Source organism: Bos javanicus, chromosome 2, assembly GCF_032452875.1.
Source record: "Bos javanicus breed banteng chromosome 2, ARS-OSU_banteng_1.0, whole genome shotgun sequence".
Classification (NCBI taxonomy): Eukaryota; Metazoa; Chordata; class Mammalia; order Artiodactyla; family Bovidae; genus Bos; species Bos javanicus.
In genome coordinates this window covers 42381584-42399708 of record NC_083869.1, presented here as the reverse complement: position 1 = coordinate 42399708, position 18125 = coordinate 42381584, and the positions used below count along the sequence as shown (strand labels likewise).

Below are 18125 nucleotides of genomic sequence, written 5' to 3'. Positions count from 1 at the left end.
CAGTCTCATGGACTTTCTACGACACTACACATTAGCTTTACACTGAAATGCAGACATTCAGGTGCTTCAGTGTATGTGTTTTTGCTGTTAGAGACCCTATCTTCTTGACTAAGAAAGGAATTCAGAGCCTTGCTTTTTTCTTTACCGCTCCCTGAAAAATTTAAGAGCACAAGGAAGCCTTTTGCATTTCCAGGTCTCTTACAATGATTTCGGTGGCAGCAGCTGTCTCTAGCCAGAACACTAGGATCCTGCCAGGGTAAACGAACTGTAATGGACAAGAGGCCAAACTCTTGTCTGTCCTTTCTAATTCAGGGAGCCTAAACCTCAAGTTCCCTGCAGCTTATCTCCAATGGAGAGCCGACAGCTGGGGTGGGGTTGCTGGAGCTTTCCCGAGGACAGTCTGCACCCCAGCACCCCTCTAGAAGGTTATCCGGTGCTCTGGGCTAACACAGTGTACACAGCCTGTTTTCGCACAGTGGGACCCCAGGCCGGCCAGGGATCGCGGGGCGCTCTGGGGGGAAAGGACCCGACCCCTCGGTTGCTCTTGGGGGCCGTGACTGCCAAGTATCGCGGGACTTGTGCACATCGCAGGAGCGGCAGCTCCAGGAGCAGCTGGAGCGCGCTCTGTGCGCACCGCCCCAGCCCGGGGAGGAGCGGGAGCCGGGAGGGAGGAGGGTTCGGGGTGCTGGTTACGTAAATTATACTAGCCCAGTGAGAGGCCTCCAGGCTGGGGCTACGGGAGGAGGAGGAGGGCCCGCGCAAGGAGGAGGGGCTGAGAGGCAGCGGGCCGGGGTGGGAGGGGGGCGGGGGCCGGGGGCGAAGTGACCAGGCGGTGGCGGCGGCTCTGCCGAGGTGACAATGTGTTAGGAGCCCTCGCTCGGTCTCTTGCGGCTCCTTGGCCTTGGCGCCCGCTCTCGAGGAGCCCTCCAGCCCGCCGCTGCGCTATGAGGGCGCCTCTCCAGGGCTGGCCGAGGCCGGAGCCGGCTCGCTCTTCTCCCGGGGAAGTGTGAGCAGAGAGGCGCGGGCGGGAAGTGGGACTGCGCGCGGCGCTCGCGGGCCGGCGCGGGTTCCAGGTGAGCACGGGATCGGTGTGCCCCACACTCCTCGCAGCCGGCCGGCACCTGCCGGGTTGGGTCGGAGGCTGAATTCCGTGCGTGGACCGCCGTTCCCTCTTCGCGGGATCCCTGGCCACGACAGCAGGTCTCCGTCTCTCTCTCTCTCTTGCTTCCCCTCTGATTGTCTGGCAACAGTCCTCTTTAGGTGGCCCGAGTGCCTGGGTGGGCGCCTCGAAGTCCCGCAGCGGGTGGCAGCGCACGGAGCCGAGAGCTCCGAACCAGTCCCAGGAAAGGGGCGCCGGCGAACCCGGTACACCGGCCTCTCGGGCTCTCGAAGCGCGCTTGCTCGCCGCTGCAAGTGCGGAGGAAAGACCGCCAGGCGCGGAACTTTCTACCGCTGCCCGCCCCCTACCCTGCTCTCTCTGCTCCCCGGCCAAGCTGGGGGGCGCCGGCCACCCTCTGCGCTTCACTGGCGCTCAGCCCCGGGGGGACATGGCCTTCCAGCCCCAGCAACTTTCTCCCACCAGCTGCGGGCGGTGTGGCGCTGCGGTGCTCTGACGCTTCTACACCGGGCTTTCAACACCGGGGACGCGCTGGGTCTCGGGTGTCGTCCTCGACGGTTGCCTTCCTCTATATTTCTGCCTTCCTTTGCGTCTTAGTCTCTACTTGTCCGTGTCTGAGTCAGTTTCTTTCTCTAATTCTTGATCTGGCTTACCGCATCCGCTCCGGGTTTGTCTCTGTCTCTCATTCTCTTTCCCCCTGTTTTTCTTGGGATGTTCCCGCGTCTCCGTTACTTTATCTTTTCCGCTTTCTCTCCGTCTTACCTTATTTTTTTATGTTTTTTTTTTTTTTTTTTTCCCTCTCTCTGCCTCTCTCCTCTCATCTCTCCTGCCTGGTCCCCCCGAACACCACCAGCTCCCATATTCCGAGACTCCTTGTCCAGGGGAGAACACCCCGGCCCTCCTGGGCACCTCCAGGTACAGAGACCTCCTTTCTCAGAGCCGGAGGAGACTTGGGGATGGAAGCGGAGTGCTCTTGTCTGGGCTGTCGTGAGGGGACTGAATGAGAGTCGCAAGGGCCGCCTCCCCGCCCCGGGTCCGAGGGCTCTGCGCTGCTGAGAACCCGGGCTCACGAAGGCTGCTGTTTGGACAGCGTTAGCTGCGGGTGCCCCTCCTCTTACTCCGTTCTTTGCCTAGAATCAGTTGAATTTCCAGGTGGAGAGTCTACATCTCCACTCTTTACAGGCAGCCACGGGAGGAGACAGTGGGCAGATGAATACAGAAGCTTCGGGATCCAGGGACATCTAACCTGGAAAGGGTGGAAGCTTTCCTGAGGCAAAGGTGTTGCTGTCTGAGGAGCACTGGGGACTGCCTGCCTTCAACTGTCGTAACACTCAATCCGTGAGCGGTTTCTTTGGGAGAGAGAGCCGTCACTCTTCCCTGAAATGCATCATAGGGATTTTATTTGCAGGGTTAAAGACACTGACTGCCCCAGCCCCTTGAAATTTCGAGTATCCTTGGGGCCCCGGATCTTCAGCTTTATATGAAGACTGCTTTTGCTCAAGGTTGCTCCCCCCGCCTCAGTGTGTGTGTGGGTGTGTGTGTGTGTGTGTGTATGTGTGTGTGTTTGAGTTCGTGCCCTCTAGTGTTAGAGAAACCTGCTGGTTTGAGAATATTGAAAAGTAAGGTGAACCTATTGGTGACTTACTTTTGATCTCTCCCCTTCTCAGGTCGTTCTTACCTTCACCCATCCTTTCCTTTTCTTCATCTTGACTTTTTTGTTGCAGTAGTAATCTTTCCTTTGCCCTGATCTCAACAAACTCCTCTCCTGCAGAATTAGAACCTCAATATTGAAACATCATTTGAGTCCTTAAGAGGTGGATAGATTTGGAGAATTTTCATAGCCTAAAGCAGGCTTTCAACATAAGAAAACATGCCATTTTTCTGCATCGTTCAGTGCAAACCAGGATTTCACATGTCTTCCTTATGCCCCTGCCCACATTCAACTCCACTGAGAATTTTCCCTGGCTTCTCCTCCTTGTTTAAATAAATGCTTTTCATTCACCATTTCTGTGATGCTCATCCCATTCTAGGGCTTAAGCTGATTGCTTAAGTAGAGGCACTAAGCAGTTTTGGGAAGAAGAAAAGAAAGGTTTTCCAAAGGAAACAAAGTGCTTCTGGTATAGATTAATTCTGGATCCCAGTGTCCAGAGTGGGGCCAGGTGCTGTCTCAGATATTCAGACCCTAGCACAGTGTAGGAAAACTAGTAAATGCTTCCCAGAAATTTACTGGTTGATTGATTAGCATGGAGCTAATCATAGGCTTTGAAGTCAGCTAGCTATGTGAATGTCTACATACAAGAAGTTGAATTCTACCTCTTGTTTGTTTGTTTCACTTAGTCTTTTATGAATGGGAATTGAGGACTAGCAGAAGGTGAAACATGAGTCCTCTGTGTCCTTAACCCATTCGCTGCTTGAATTTGACCTTCTGTGCAAGTCTTTAACTTGGCTGATGTTCTTTAATAGTCAGTGCAGAATTGAGGAAATGAGTTTAGAGGCTCTGATGGTGGCATCTCTCAGCCTTCTTACCTAAAAGTAAACTAGAGCATGACATTTGTGAGTGAATACTTTCCGGTGGTTTTCACATGTGAAAAGTTCTCTTTTTTTAATGTGAAGAACAGATGTATCAGCTTAAAATATTTGGGGCCCATAAATTAATCTGCAAACTCAATCACTAAATAATTTATAGGTTCCTTTATTGCTTGAAATGTATGTGAGAGTGTGATACTACATGTGTATGAGAATTTGCAAAGTACCTGGAAATGTAATGCCTCCTGATACAAGTTTCTAGTAGGAATCCCTGTGCTGCTGTATTGTTTTCACGATGCTATGACAGTCACCTCTTAAAATAGTTGAGGATTTACCATGAATATTGTTCTGGAGCGTGTTCAAGGCAATTTTGCTTTTAAAACATTACTTATAAATCAGCTCCTACTCTATCCAGTTTTTCATATTTAAAAATAGCAAAGACATAGTAAAGATGGAAATTCTAATATTGGTTGAGATACATTCTGATCTCTTAAGAATATTGAGACATATTTAACTTTTTAAAGATGTACATTACTTTCAGGTTTAAGTTATGTCAGAGGGAAATACAGTGTTTCCATTTTGCCAACTTGATTCTAAGAAGTGGTAGTTGTACAAGAACATTTCCATCTAATAGAGATTTTGTAACTTTTTAAAAATTTTGGCGTTTTAGGAAGAGGGTGCGAACAAGGAATAAATGGATACTTTTATTCTTTCTGGTTAGGAAAATGAAGAAGATACTGATATTTCTGAATAAAAAGAAAATTATAGAAGATGATTGAGAGTAAAGTATGAATAAAGTCCTGCCATGTGAAATAAATAACAATGCTACATGTCTCTGATAAGTGTTTTTGTGCTTTATGAAAATGAGCAGATCCTATAGTTTTGTCCTTTAATTTGCTTTATTAAGCATCCTATTTTCAAGATGCAGCTCCTGCAATAAGCAACAAGTTCTTGATTGTGACTTTTAATACATTGCCTCTTGGGGCTTGTGTTGATATCAGTAGGAAAAACATGTAGCCCTCTTAAATCTAATGAGATCTAGCAGGATCACTACTTTGGAGTCTGAGTGACCATATGCCTAATTATCCAAGAATTTTAACTGGCCTTTGTTTTTTTAATCCTTCCTGTCATCAGAGTAAACATATGTGGAACATCAAATGAAGACTTATATATATATACATATATATGTATATGCTGCTGCTGCTAAGTCGCTTCAGTCCTGTCCGACTCTGTGCGACCCCAAAGACGGCAGCTCACCAGGCTCCCTGGTCCCTGGGATTCTCCAGGCAAGAGCACTGGAGTGGGCTGCCATTTCCTTCTCCAATGCACGAAAGTGAAAAATGAAAGTGAAGTCGCTCAGTTGTGCCTGACTCTTAGCGACCCCATGGACTGCAGCCCACCAGGCTCCTCCATCCATGGGATTTTCCAGGCAAGAGTACTGGAGTAGGGTGCCATTGCCTTCTCTCTCTCTCTCTCTCTCTCTATATATATATATATATAAAAGAAGTGCTACAACTACCACTTCTTAAACTCAAGTTGAAAAAATAGAAACATTGTATTCCACTCATATAACTTTAACCTGAAAGTAATGTACGTTGTTAAAAAGTTAAATGTGTCTCAATATTCTTATCATTAGAGATCAGAATGTATCTCAACCAATATCAGAATTTCCACCTTCACTATGCCTTTGCTATTTTTAAATTATATATATATATATTATATATATATAATATATATATAATATAATATAATATATATATATCGGAGAAGGCAATGGCACCCCACTCCAGTACTCTTGCCTGGAAAATCCCATGGACAGAGGAGCCTGGTAGGCTGCAGTCCATGGGGTCGCTAAGAGTCAGGCACAACTGAGCGACTTCACTTTCACTTTTCACTTTCATGCATTGGAGAAGGAAATGGCAACCCACTCCAGTGTTCTTGCCTGGAGAATCCCAGGGATGGGAGAGCTTGGTGGACTGCTGTCTGTGGGGTCACACAGAGTTGGACACGACTGAAGCGACTTAGCATAGCATACTGTATATATATATACTGAGTCTGACAGTCTACTTGATGATATTTCATAATATTTCCTATGCTGCACTACAGACACACTAAGCATATATCTGAATACATAAATCACATTTAAAGATCCTATACTGTCTGCTTTGATAAACCATTTTAACATTTTAAGTCATTTTAACATTTTAGACTAATATTTACAATTTATATATTAAAGCACATTGTTTGGTTAAATTTTTCTGCCATTCAGTTACAGACATACATATTTTTGAAGAGTCCAGCTTCCCATTGTGAAATTTAGTACTTAGAAAATTCACAGAAATTTGTGAAAATGAATATACACATGAATTTACTAGTAGTTGGTCATCGTTTGGGGCATTATAAGCAATTATCTTTGGGAACAAAGTATAATAAAATAGATTTTATTTATTTGATATTTATTTCTTTTTGATTAAGATTTAGACCTATGTGTATGTTCTCAAGGTAGTATATTTACAATAATATGTTTAATTGGTCTGAGATAGTTATCAAGAAATTATTACAAATGGCTAAAGACATTTATGTGATTAATATGTGTTCTAATGTCCCTTTTAGATACAGTAGCTAAAATTCATTTTTAGCTATTAGTTTTCCAATTTTATTTATCTTTAATATATTTAGGGCCTATTTAAGCTGAAATTCTTAATTTTTAAAAATTATTGCTACAGGTTATTAAGAGATTGCTGGCATCTAACTTTCCTCTGAGGACCCAACTTCATTCAAATATCCAAATAATTATAAATCTCATAAACTATCAGGTTCTTTTAATGTTTGTTATTATTATCCTCCACAATTGACCTGAAACAAGATGCAAAATATTGGTTGTTAAACATTGTTCCATCTTAATGGTTAACCCTTCCAACATGGCTTGAGAGGGATGTAGGGGAAGTGGTGACTGTAACCATCATCGCAGGAACATATTTGTGATCCGCTTTTAGGTGAGAAGATGTAAAACACTGTCCAGATAAATATTCACGCTTCTTTGTTTTTTCTTCCAGAAGTACTTACTATTAAGATAGATGGGAACTCTCCAAGATATTCCAGGGTTTCTACCATGATGTAGAATTAATTGGGATTCTATTTAGTACATTAAACTACATTGAATTGTCACTTAAATCTTGTTTAAGATCTTGTAGAACATTATAAGAAGAGTGTGATTAAACTGTTGTTGGTACTCTGGTGAACAATACATGCGCTGAGTAGCCACTGTAAACAGGAGAATTTCAGACAGAGCTTGCACATTCAAAATCATCTAAATTATACCTCAGAGACTGTAGCAAATGTCAACTTAGTCTCTTGCCTAATATTAATTGCTTTGCTATTATAAGCTCAGTGCCATTTTTTTTGTTGTTATAAATGAATTTTGACATAGGAGGAGGATTATCTTCTTGTAGACCAGAAGCATAACAATTTAATTTCCTTTTGAGATTTTTATTATATAATTAGTTTCAGATAGAGAGGATGGGATTTATATGACTATCAAGACCCCTGTGCAGTACCACCATTAAGCTAATGAAAACAAAATTGGGAACAAATACTTGGAAACAAATATATGTAAAGGTTGTAGCCATTTTGATTTATTGATGAGGGAGTTAAAATGATGAAGAGTTACAAAGTGATAAAATAACTAAAATTTATTGGATACATACTTTGACTTGTATTGTAAGTAAACATCTAACAGCTCATACTATAGTTTATCCTCAAAATACTATGAATTATATGTAGTATTACTATCCCTATTGATAAATGAGGAAGCACATATGCAATATCACACAGCTGATCTGTATTAATATTAGGGGCAGGGATCACATCAGTTATATCTATCTCTGAAGCCAGTGCTCTAAGAGTTCTCAAACTGACATTTTCACTAATAAATTTTTTTTTTTAATGAGTGTCAACTTCCATGTGGACATTTTCTTTTTGCACAATGAGAATAATTTTTAAGTCTATTTATATCACAGTCACTTTATAAAAGAATGGACATTGTAACAACAATAAGATGGCAGAACTAAATCACAAAATATAGTCCTTAAAGTAGAATAAATTTAGCTTCCTGTACTTTCTACATTGCATTTATTTTTCTAATTTAACAAAGACTGAAGAAAATTCATCACAGTCTGGTAATTTATTTCACCACATTCTGTAGCCTGCGATTGGAACCCTCCTTAGTCTGAGCCACTCAAATATACTGCTACCCAGTGGGTCCCAAGCACCCATGCAACACAGGCCAGCGTGGGTGTGATATCTGTGACTTTGTCCTTATAGTTATTCCTTTCTCTTTCTAGTTGCAAGTCTGGGCAATACGATTTGTATCTAGGAAGGATGGTAACAGTTACCCTAAGCCTCAGTTTACTGCTTCAGTTTTTTTTTTGAAAAAATTGGAAAATTGGAGGCAATTTGATCTTTTGTGGTAGTTAACCACAAATCATTATTACTAAGACAGTGCCAATCTGTGTCCTTGGATAAAGAATGAATACTGGGCGAAAACAAAAGGAGCATGTCTCAAGAACTTATTCTATCCTCTTTAACCAGTATGTCCCAGTCTTTAGGGATCAGTTTGATCCCTTTTTTTTGCATGTTTATTTTCCTTGATGAGGACAAAGCAGTTTTGCTTTAGGTAAGAAAGAAAATTCCAAAGCTAAACTTCTAACTGCTTTTGTAAAACTGACTGATGCTATTAAACCCCAAGTTGCTTTGGACAGTGACTGTTGTGGCCATGGAAGGGGAAGTGGACACTGGTGGACTGTGTGGGATATAATTAAATTGACTTGAGACGTTGTTTAATGTCATTGCCAGCAAATCAGTTTGGAAACTGAAATTATCTCAAGAGGTTTTGTTTGTTTGTTTTAATATAGGTTGTCAGATTCCACTGATACATATTCTCATTTGCCTGGGATGGATACATAGGGATCTATCTTTATAAACATTTTTCTAGATAAGTTTGATGTACAAGGTTTCAAGCAACCGAACTACTTCTAGAACACGTTTCAGATTTAATAATTTTTAGTCAATTAAACAAATATAGAAGTTACTATGTCCTGGACATTATTCAGAATACTTAACAGATATTAATTAATTCATTTAATCATAACAACCCCTGAAAGTAGGTTTTATTAGTATCTCCATTTATAGACAAGGAAATTGAGACACAGAAAGGTTAAGTGAGTTGCCCAGGGGAAGTTGCTGAATGGTGGAGCATGGACTATGCTATTTTGATGAAACAGTTAATGGTCTGCTTTAAGTCACAAAGCTTGAAGCAATAGAAATGAAAATGGAACCCAGATTTCTGTGTTTTGTTTCCTATTTGAAGAATTTTTGCCTTTAAAAGTAAAGGAAGAAAATCTGATGAACAAAGTCAAAAACAAAACATGTTTACCCTTTAGAAGTCATAGCACCAGATTAATAAAGAAATTTAATTATGAAAGATAATAAATGTGGAAAAACAGTAGTTTTCTTCAAGTAGATTTATTCTTGACTTTTCTTCGGTGCAGACCCACCCACCCTCTCCCCACCATCCCTAGCAAAAAAAAAAAAAAAAGAAAAGAGCAAAAAGTTAACACAGAGATGTAGACAAAAGGAAAAAATCTGTAAGAGGGATTTCTATATAGAGATTTCAATCTATAACTAAGATCTACCTTAGTTAAAATAAAAAATACCTTATTGTCCTGCAATTACTGTTCATAAATTATTTAGATTACACTAGGAAATATTAATATTTTAAAAAGGATTGGGGAAATCCTGCTGAAAAATCTTGATATTTTTCTTAAATAAGTTTTGTGAAAGCTTTATATAATATAGAGTATCTATACTCATTTGTAATCACTGTTAATTTATAGAGAATTGATGTATTTATCTTTGAGGAGGTGCTCCTTCTGATATTTGGTTGATTTTTAGCAACTTTCTATTATCTATTCTTGTTTAAAGAACTTATGTAGTATTTAATGAGCTTTCTTCAGTTTTAAAAATATTATTTTAAATAGGTACTTGATTAGATTGTTATAAATTGTTTAAATTAGATACCCCAGTGATGAGTCATTCTACCTGCCTGGTATTTTAAAACGTAAAAATCTACACTTAAAAACAATTCTGTTTTCAGATTCTGTAAGTGAAGTGAGAGGTATGAGATTACTGACTGAATTTTAAAACTCACTTCTACAGTCTTCTCTCTTTCTCTCATGGTAAATTCCACCTCTTTTTCTGAATCCTCAAAGCTCATATTTCTTTGATTCTCTTGATAATTCAGTCTCAAATGGGACTATACATCACTTGTCCTGAAAAATATTAGAAACCAGCCTGTGCCTAATCATGGTTCAGATTTCACTTCTATCCTGTAGATTTTCAGGGGAGCTCTGTCTTTCCTTCTGAAATAAATACTGTTTCATAATTTCTCAATATGCTTTTTCTTCTGTATTTTTTCCTGGCTCCTCTCTTCCTTCTTCATGATGCTCTTGACTTTAAATTGTCCTTCTTCTGTGGCTTAATACATCCTCATAGAGCAGGGCTGGACTTATCTATTAGCTTTTTTTTTTTTTCCTTTTTTGATTCTATAAAAATGTAAATAAAAAAGCTTCTGTTCATTTCATCATCTAGTCCCTGAGTAGGTAAGAGACAGACGCTCTAGCTCTTGCATCTGGGTCATTTAGCAGGAGGCTTGGGATGCTAAATTTGCATCTCATTACCTTTGTCTACTTTTAGAATGGTGTGCCTGGGCCCTGTGGTCAGTTGGCAGTATGCAGCCCTGGCTCCAAGGGAATGCTATGATACTTGAGGGGATGCCAATTTCAGTTGCCATCCAGTTCTCACATTCCTTGGTCCGATTTTCCTTATAAGATTTCCAATATATGTTTTATTATTAACTCTATACTATTGACTTCATGTCAGAAATTCATTGTGATATTAATCGATAGGTTATGATGAACAACTTTTATAATTTATATTCCATGGCTTCTATTCTCTGACTTCGGGATAATGTTTTTCCTATTAGGTAAACCTAGAGCAGGCATTTTGTCACAGATTTTTTAAGAGTTTTATTGTTGTGTCCTATGTTGAGATGAATTGTAGGTAATTGGATGGTGCAGCTGAATTAACACATTGAATTGCTGGTTATGAGACACTTCATTTGCTGTTGCAGACAACAATAGGCCCATTTTGCTTCTACAATGCACAAATTCTTATTATCTGTATAAAATTCTAATTCTAGTAGAATAACATGTATGCATCATTTCCATTCCTTTTGTGAGGAAAAATAACTTCAACGAATGTAAGATATTTGCCACTATTTCATTAAATAATTTTGAATTTCAATACACTTTTTGTTTGAGAATGTTAATCAGTTGCCCACAAAAATGACCCCTCAGAACATGAAATCAGGAGTCCTACTTTTACCCTGCATACCCTAAAATGTGTGGAGGTGTGCAGTTTGCATTAATTTTTGTGGAGAGCCTCACTTGAATGATTCTGAACAGCATTGCTGTCATCAGGAGTATGGTGATATGCAACAGTGTCATTTTTAGGCTTCTTACAAGCATAACAAGAATTACGCTTGTTCTTGGGTTTTTCTTCATTTTAGGTGTTTTAGGGGCAACTTCTCTAGGGAGGATGGAGACATATCTTTATCTAAACTTTCTCCTGAAAACTCATTAATTTAAGCATTAAATTAAGGAGTTAAAAAGATATCAAACTGTTACAAAGTGTATGAAGTAAAGCCAGGCAGAGGAAAACTGCTGAAGATGTGGGGAAGAGGGTGCCGCTTTGTTCTGAGTAAGCCCCAAAAGGCTTAAGTGAGAGACTAGGGCTGAAACAAAGTAATCAGCTGGAATGCGGGCATGGGTGCTAAGTCACATCAGTTGTGTCCGACTCTGTGCAACCCCATGGACTGCAGGCTGCCAGGCCCCTCTGTCCATGGGATTCTCCAGGCAAGAATACTGGAGCGGGTTGCCATGCCCTCCTTCAGGGGATCTTCCCAACTCAGGGATTGAACCTGTGTCTCTTATGTCTCCTGCATTGGCAGGCAGGTTCTTTACCACTAGTGCCACCTGGGAAATCCTAGTATTAGTGGTTCAGTTGTGTCCAGCTGTTTGTGACCCCATGAACTGTAGCCCATCAGGTGCCTCTGTCCATGGAATTCTTCAGGCAAGAATACTAGAGTAGGTAGCCATTCCCTTCTCCACTGGATCTTCCCGACCCAGGGATTAAACTCAGGTCTTCTGCATCAAAGGCAAATGCATTACTGTCTGATGGGATAGCTGGCCTTTTCTTCACTAATTCTACTTCCTATGCAAATATCCTTGTAGCAAGTTTTTTTTTTTTTTTTTCACTTTCTCTCCTAACTATCCCGCTTTACATAGACTAATGGAATTATATGAGCTGCTAAGAGACAAGAGGGGCAACTCAGGATAAAGCATCTTACAACTGTGGAATAAATTCCCTTTTATTTTGACACTTGGGATCTTCAAGCCTAATAATCAAATCCTTGCTTACCCAAAAGCAAAGTCTTCTAAACAGCAAGACCCACTTAAGTACAGAAGGTTCAGCCATTTCTGTTCCTTTATTGTTAAATAGAAAGCATCAACCAAGTATCACCAGACATTTAAGAAGTATTTTATGAAAAAATATTAGTAAAAAACTGCAACACAAATGAAACTAAGAAAGCTGAAAACCAGTGACCAATGAAATGACCTTGCATGGACCAGATAATTAAAAAATCATAAAGGAGACCAAAAAGTAAAATTTTTGAAGCGTTTCTAGAAAATATTACATTCATAAAACAAGAAGATGATAGGGAAGAGACACAATAAATGAACAAGAAAAACTATTGGAAATTAAAGATTTTCAGATCAATAGTTTAAGGGAACATTTTTAATTCAAATACACAAAAAACCTGAGCAATGCAAAGGAAAAGAACAAAAAGGTAAAAAGAATCACTATAAATCTCCCTGAAGCATGACTTCCTGCTAATTGGAGTTCTGATTATAAGAAAACAAAATATATAGTTAGAACTATTTTAAAAATTAATAGAATCATTCTCAAGTTTATGAAGGAAGATGATTTGCAACTCAAAATTCCATGTCCAATATCCATTCAAAATATCAATCAAGTGCAAGGGTAGAATTAATACATTTTCGGGCATCTAATGATTAAATATGCTTTCCTCAAATATAATCTTTCTTATAAAATTACTTGAGGTTGACCCCCATCAAAGTATAGTTAAGAGAAAGAGAAAGATATACCATAAAAGCTATGAAGTAATCCTATAAGGCAAATGATTCATATTACTTTAATCTGATATAGAGTTAATGTAAAAGAAGTAGAAAGCTTTGTCTGGTGGGAGGCTCTAGGATAAAGGGGGATATTATGCAACCTTTAAAGTCCAAGAAATATTTGAGAAGACAAAGAAAAATAGTGTAAAAATGAAAAAAGAAGTGTAAACTCCATCCAAGAAGAACCAAAATATATACGAGAAAGGAAAGTAACCATAGAACTCTAGTTGGCACTGAAATGAATATTTTTATATTACTTAAATATAAGTGTTTTTTTAACTTTTTTTTTTTTTTACTGATTTTCAATTTTCAGTATCAATCTTTAGCTAAAAAGTGGAAGAGAATCATAATTATAGACAGAATGCAAATATTAGCAATGGCATTGCCACAGTAAACATACAGATGGAAGAGGTTGGGAAGTAGGTATGATGCTTGGAGAAAACAGAAGGAAAGGACAGAAATTGGAAGATTAGCGTATTACAAAATAGGGGTCAAGAGATGGTACCTACAGTTGCTGCAAGTTAATTTTACATTCCTTAAAATTAAAAAAAAAAATCTAAGAGAAGGAATAATAATATTAATAAAAATATAGAGAAACGTGGAGTGTGGTATGTGAGATAATTTAGATAATGTCTGAAATATTTTGGGTCCGTTTGTTTGGTCAAAATATGCTTTAATTTTTTTTTTAAATGTAGTTGCTTTTGGTGTGTCTCTACTCTCCAGATTTTCACAGATACCAATCACTCTCTGTTAAATCACCTTGATCTGTAAAGACATTTGAATTTAACCATTTTGTTTTAGAACTAATACATAATTAAAGGTGATTCCCTCTGGGGAGAGGAATAGTTTGGAGTTAACGGAGGGGACTCCAAGCTATAAAGAAATAGAAATACTTGGAAATTTTATTATTAAACACAGTATCAGTCATCCCTTACAGTATTATAAAAATTATGGGGCTAAGAGGAGAGAATTGGATTATGGTCATGGTAAAACCCTTAATAAATTCTGTAGCATGTCATTTTAAATTCTTTGGATCTCAGTTTTCTCATCCTTGAAATGATGCAACTGGTAATACAAAAACAAAAAGCATGATATGACTGTATTCTAGTGTTTATTTATTTTCCAAATGTAGGCCTATCATTTTCTTTGAAAATGAAAGAACTATATGTTTTCTAGGTCTTATTTTCTTACAATTAAAAACAAACATTTTTTGTGATGTAAACATGCAAAGCATTACCAAATGATTCTCCAGAAAATCCTATTTCCATTCCACCTCTGTTTTCCTAAACATTTAATAGCTAGCACTCAACAATAATTTTAAACAACATTTTGTAGTGGTTTCCAGATAGAGACTGTAAATTTTATGGTCCTCTGTGTTATTAAATTGTACCAGTTACTCTGATTACCTGATGTGTCTGCAGATTCACAGAGGAATTGAGAGATGAAGGATGGCTGTTTCAACATTACACAGATGTGAGAATATTGCCGTCTTAGATCGGCAGCTGCTCTGGAAGTTCTCATTGCTTCTTCTTATTTGGGCTAACACTTTAATTTTGTAGCTAATCAGAAATAGTTGCTTTAAAGATGCTAGCTATTCCTAATGAATGTGAGAACACAGATGTGTCCCATAAGAAATGTCTAACCTGCTGATTGTTAGAAGATTTCTGTGTGTGTGTACTTTAGCATCTTTTAACTGTGAACATTTATTCAACAAACTAAAAGAAAATTGTAATAACTTTCTATAGATAGATAGAAATAAAGACATTGGCAGAAAGAGAGATAGAGACCAGAGGCAGACAGAGAGAGAAGAGAAATAAGGAGTAATGAAGGTTCTGGTCTCTCCATATGCCCCCACTCTGCAGTTTGGGCCTTGTATAACGTAAAAAGTAGTGAAAACTGAGAACACAAATTACATATTAATTAATATGTTACAATCTAGTATTTTTATGATATGGAAGGCTAGGAGATTCTGAAGTGAGAAAAAACAGGTCAACAGTGAGGCATTCTTTAAAGCTGTAGGGGTCTGGTTTCTGTTGACAGGTTGTAATTATAACCCCTTGGGTCACCTCTTTTCACTGTTTTCTGAGTGATCTGGCTTTTGGACAGTGACTGGGGGAAGTGAAGAGGATGCTTTGTCCCTTTATCTCACCTGGTTCGATGAATCAAAGGTCTATTAAATTTCCTTTTAAAGGTGGAGTTCTTGACAATGAGTTTGAGCAAGCTTCAGGAGTTGGTGATGAACAGGGAAGCCTGGCATGCTGCAGTTCACGGGATCACAAAGAGTCAGACACGACTGAGCAACTAAACTGAACCGAACCCTTGGCAATTAATTATAACCTTTAGCTTATGAATCATACCTTAATTCTTAAGTAAAAAAAATGCCGAGATTCAAGTTTGCAAGAGGCAGTGGAACATGTTTGTGTTGAAACTACAAGTTTAAGACTGTGGTGCCTGCGTACATGTAGTTCAGAAATTTTGAACTATCCAGTTGCTTAAGCAGGTTAACAAAGCACAGTTAGATAGCTTCTGTGGGATTTAAGTATTTCATCTTTAAAATGCAAGTGACAGCAATCGTGGCTAACACTAATACAACCCAGGTTTGTAATTGGTTATAAGGATTTCTTTTAGGCGCTTTATGTAATATTGGCACTTTGAATTCTCACAATTCTAAGAACCAGATGTTTATTTTCATCTTCCTAATAATTATAACTGCTTTCATGGGTTGAGGTGATTATGCATGTAATGTACTGATTACTGTCCCTGGCACTTAGGAAGTGCTTAACAAATGCTAGCTGCTATTAGTGTATATCCCCTTCTAGGGTCCTCCACTGGCATGTAGTATGTCAGGTGCCTAGAAATCTGATCTGCTTAACCGATTTCCAAGATAAAATTCTCAGACCTGCAAGAGTTATTGTGCAGAGTAACTGTAAAATCAGATCCCAGGAGGCAATAAATAAATAGCAGTTAAAGATAGGATTGAAGCCAAGCAAAATAGAAACCCAGAAAAACTGTTTTAGTGAAATATTTAGAAATCTTATTTAAGAGAGAATTGAAGGTAAATGAAGGTAGGAAAAGAAATATCATATCATGATGAATTGATCATAATATTGTACAAATTGTATCCAGTACTAAACCCTGAAATGCTGCTTTGCAGAAAGTGTATCTAGCTTAGAAAAAGGGTGATAAGCTTCTATTCCTTTTAACTTTATTTGGAAAATTTTAGCTTCACTGCTGATTTTTGTGAGGTGTTCTTGGCTAAGTTGAGCAGTCATCTTCCATTTTCCCCTTAGTTTTTTGATCAGCTTTGACTGTATTATTTTGTCTTGGCTGATTCTTAGAGTAATTGAAAGATGAGTGCTTTTTCTCTGTGTGAATATGAAAAATAGTAACCATTTGAAAACATATTACTATTCTAGCCTTAGTCCTTTGAGTGAAAAAGATGAAACATTATTGTTATATTTTTGTTCTTTAGTGACACAGACTTCATTTTAAGTATGTGATGTCTTATTTTAAAGATTTTTTCTAAGTGCTTAATCGAAGAGTCATTTTTTTATGTAGAAAGACACATAATTTGAGATAACAAATTGTAACTGATTTCTCATTTAGAAATATTTGAGTTCCAATTCTCTTGTATTATCATATGAGAATAATATGTTGTTTTCAACACTGAGTTTGTCAATTCCTTCACAATAATTTGTACACATGATAATTATACATAAATTAATAAACTGCTGGTGGTAATCTAATGATGCATCATGCTGTTTCTGATTTATTTCTGAATCATTTGTGGTCTATTGAAATGTACCAGGACTAATTATTTAATGTAACCTGTAACTTCCTCAACTCCAAAAATATGTTCTGTAAGATAGAATATTTATTTTTAAAAAACGATGAAGGAAAAGCTTATGTTATGTTTAGTAAGAGTTTATTATATAAGAAATGGTTATATAGGTTGCTGCTGCTGCTGCTAAGTCATTTCAGTCGTGTCCGACTCTGTGCGACCCCATAGATGGCAGCCCACCAGGCTCCCCCATCCCTGGGATTCTCCAGGCAAGAACACTGGAGTGGGTTGCCATTTCCTTCTCCAATGCATCAAAGTGAAAAGTGAAAGTGAAGTCGCTTAGTCGTGTCCGACTCTTAGCGACCCCATGGACTGCAGCCTTCCAGGCTCCTCCGTCCATGGGATTTTCCAGGCAAGAGTTATGGAGTGGTTATTAAATAGCAAATGTGTTTTATTTGTGTTTGAAAATCATTTTCATACTAAAAATAATGAAATTACTTAAATGAGCTTTTACTACTTTTCTTATTGTGATCCAAACAGTTTTCTAGAGCTGCCTAAAATAATGTGGGATCATTAGTTTACATTTGCTTAGTCTTCCTGTTGCCTTCCATACTGAAGTTTTGTGTTTGAATATATTTTACAAGTAATTAAAAAGAAAAGTTTAGTCAAAATTTCAACAACCTTGTAAGGAATTTCTCTGTGAGAAATAATTAAAATCAAGTAATAATTCTTGCTGTGTCTGAGAATCATGCATGAGGTTAACTCTTTTCAACCAAGGTTGCATTAAGTCACAGACAGACAATTGATTTTGTTGTATTGTTGCATCTATTTGCCAAAATATTACACCATTCGTATAGTATGATAGTCCATTGATAACTAACCTTGTAAATTCACTTTGTGACTAGTTTTCATTTTATTTAACAATGATTTGGGAGTTAGTACTCACAGAAAATATTCACTGTAGTTATAAATATAAAAACAAGATACAGAAATATTTAAAAATATGATTGATTTTGCAGTACATTTTTTGTAGTTCTTTTTTTAATTAGAGGATGATTACTTTACAATATTGTGATTGTTTTTGCCATATATCAACATGAATTGGTATTAAGTATACATATGTCCCCTCCCTCTTGAACCCTCCTCCCACCTCCGTCCCCACTGACTAATACTAAACCAAAGATGTACTGTTTGCTTTCAGAGGACAGGACTGATGCCCACCAAATATGTGTATACATGTGTGTGTGCGTGCATGTGTTCCCCAAAGGGTTTCTACTGAAAGCTGAGTTTTTATTTTTATGTGTTTCTTAGGTATTTATCTATTTTTTAATGGGAGAAGACTCTTGAGAGTCCATCCCTTGGACTGCAAGGAGATCCAACCTGT

The 18125-nt window shown here is 38.3% G+C and overlaps 1 protein-coding gene across 4 annotated transcripts in view; it reads left to right on the top strand.

Moving 5' to 3' along the window:
* Window positions 1-984: 984 nt before the first annotated feature.
* Window positions 985-18125, top strand: part of GALNT13 (polypeptide N-acetylgalactosaminyltransferase 13) — a 655101-nt gene continuing 637960 nt past the window's right edge. For 3 of the 4 annotated variants that reach the window (XM_061437749.1, XM_061437723.1, XM_061437732.1), the window contains exon 1: window positions 1112-1200. The gene's annotated coding sequence lies outside the window, so the exon portion shown is untranslated. Of the gene's footprint in view, window positions 1074-1111; window positions 1201-18125 lie in introns of those variants that run through there. The other variant, XM_061437740.1, reaches the window with a different exon arrangement.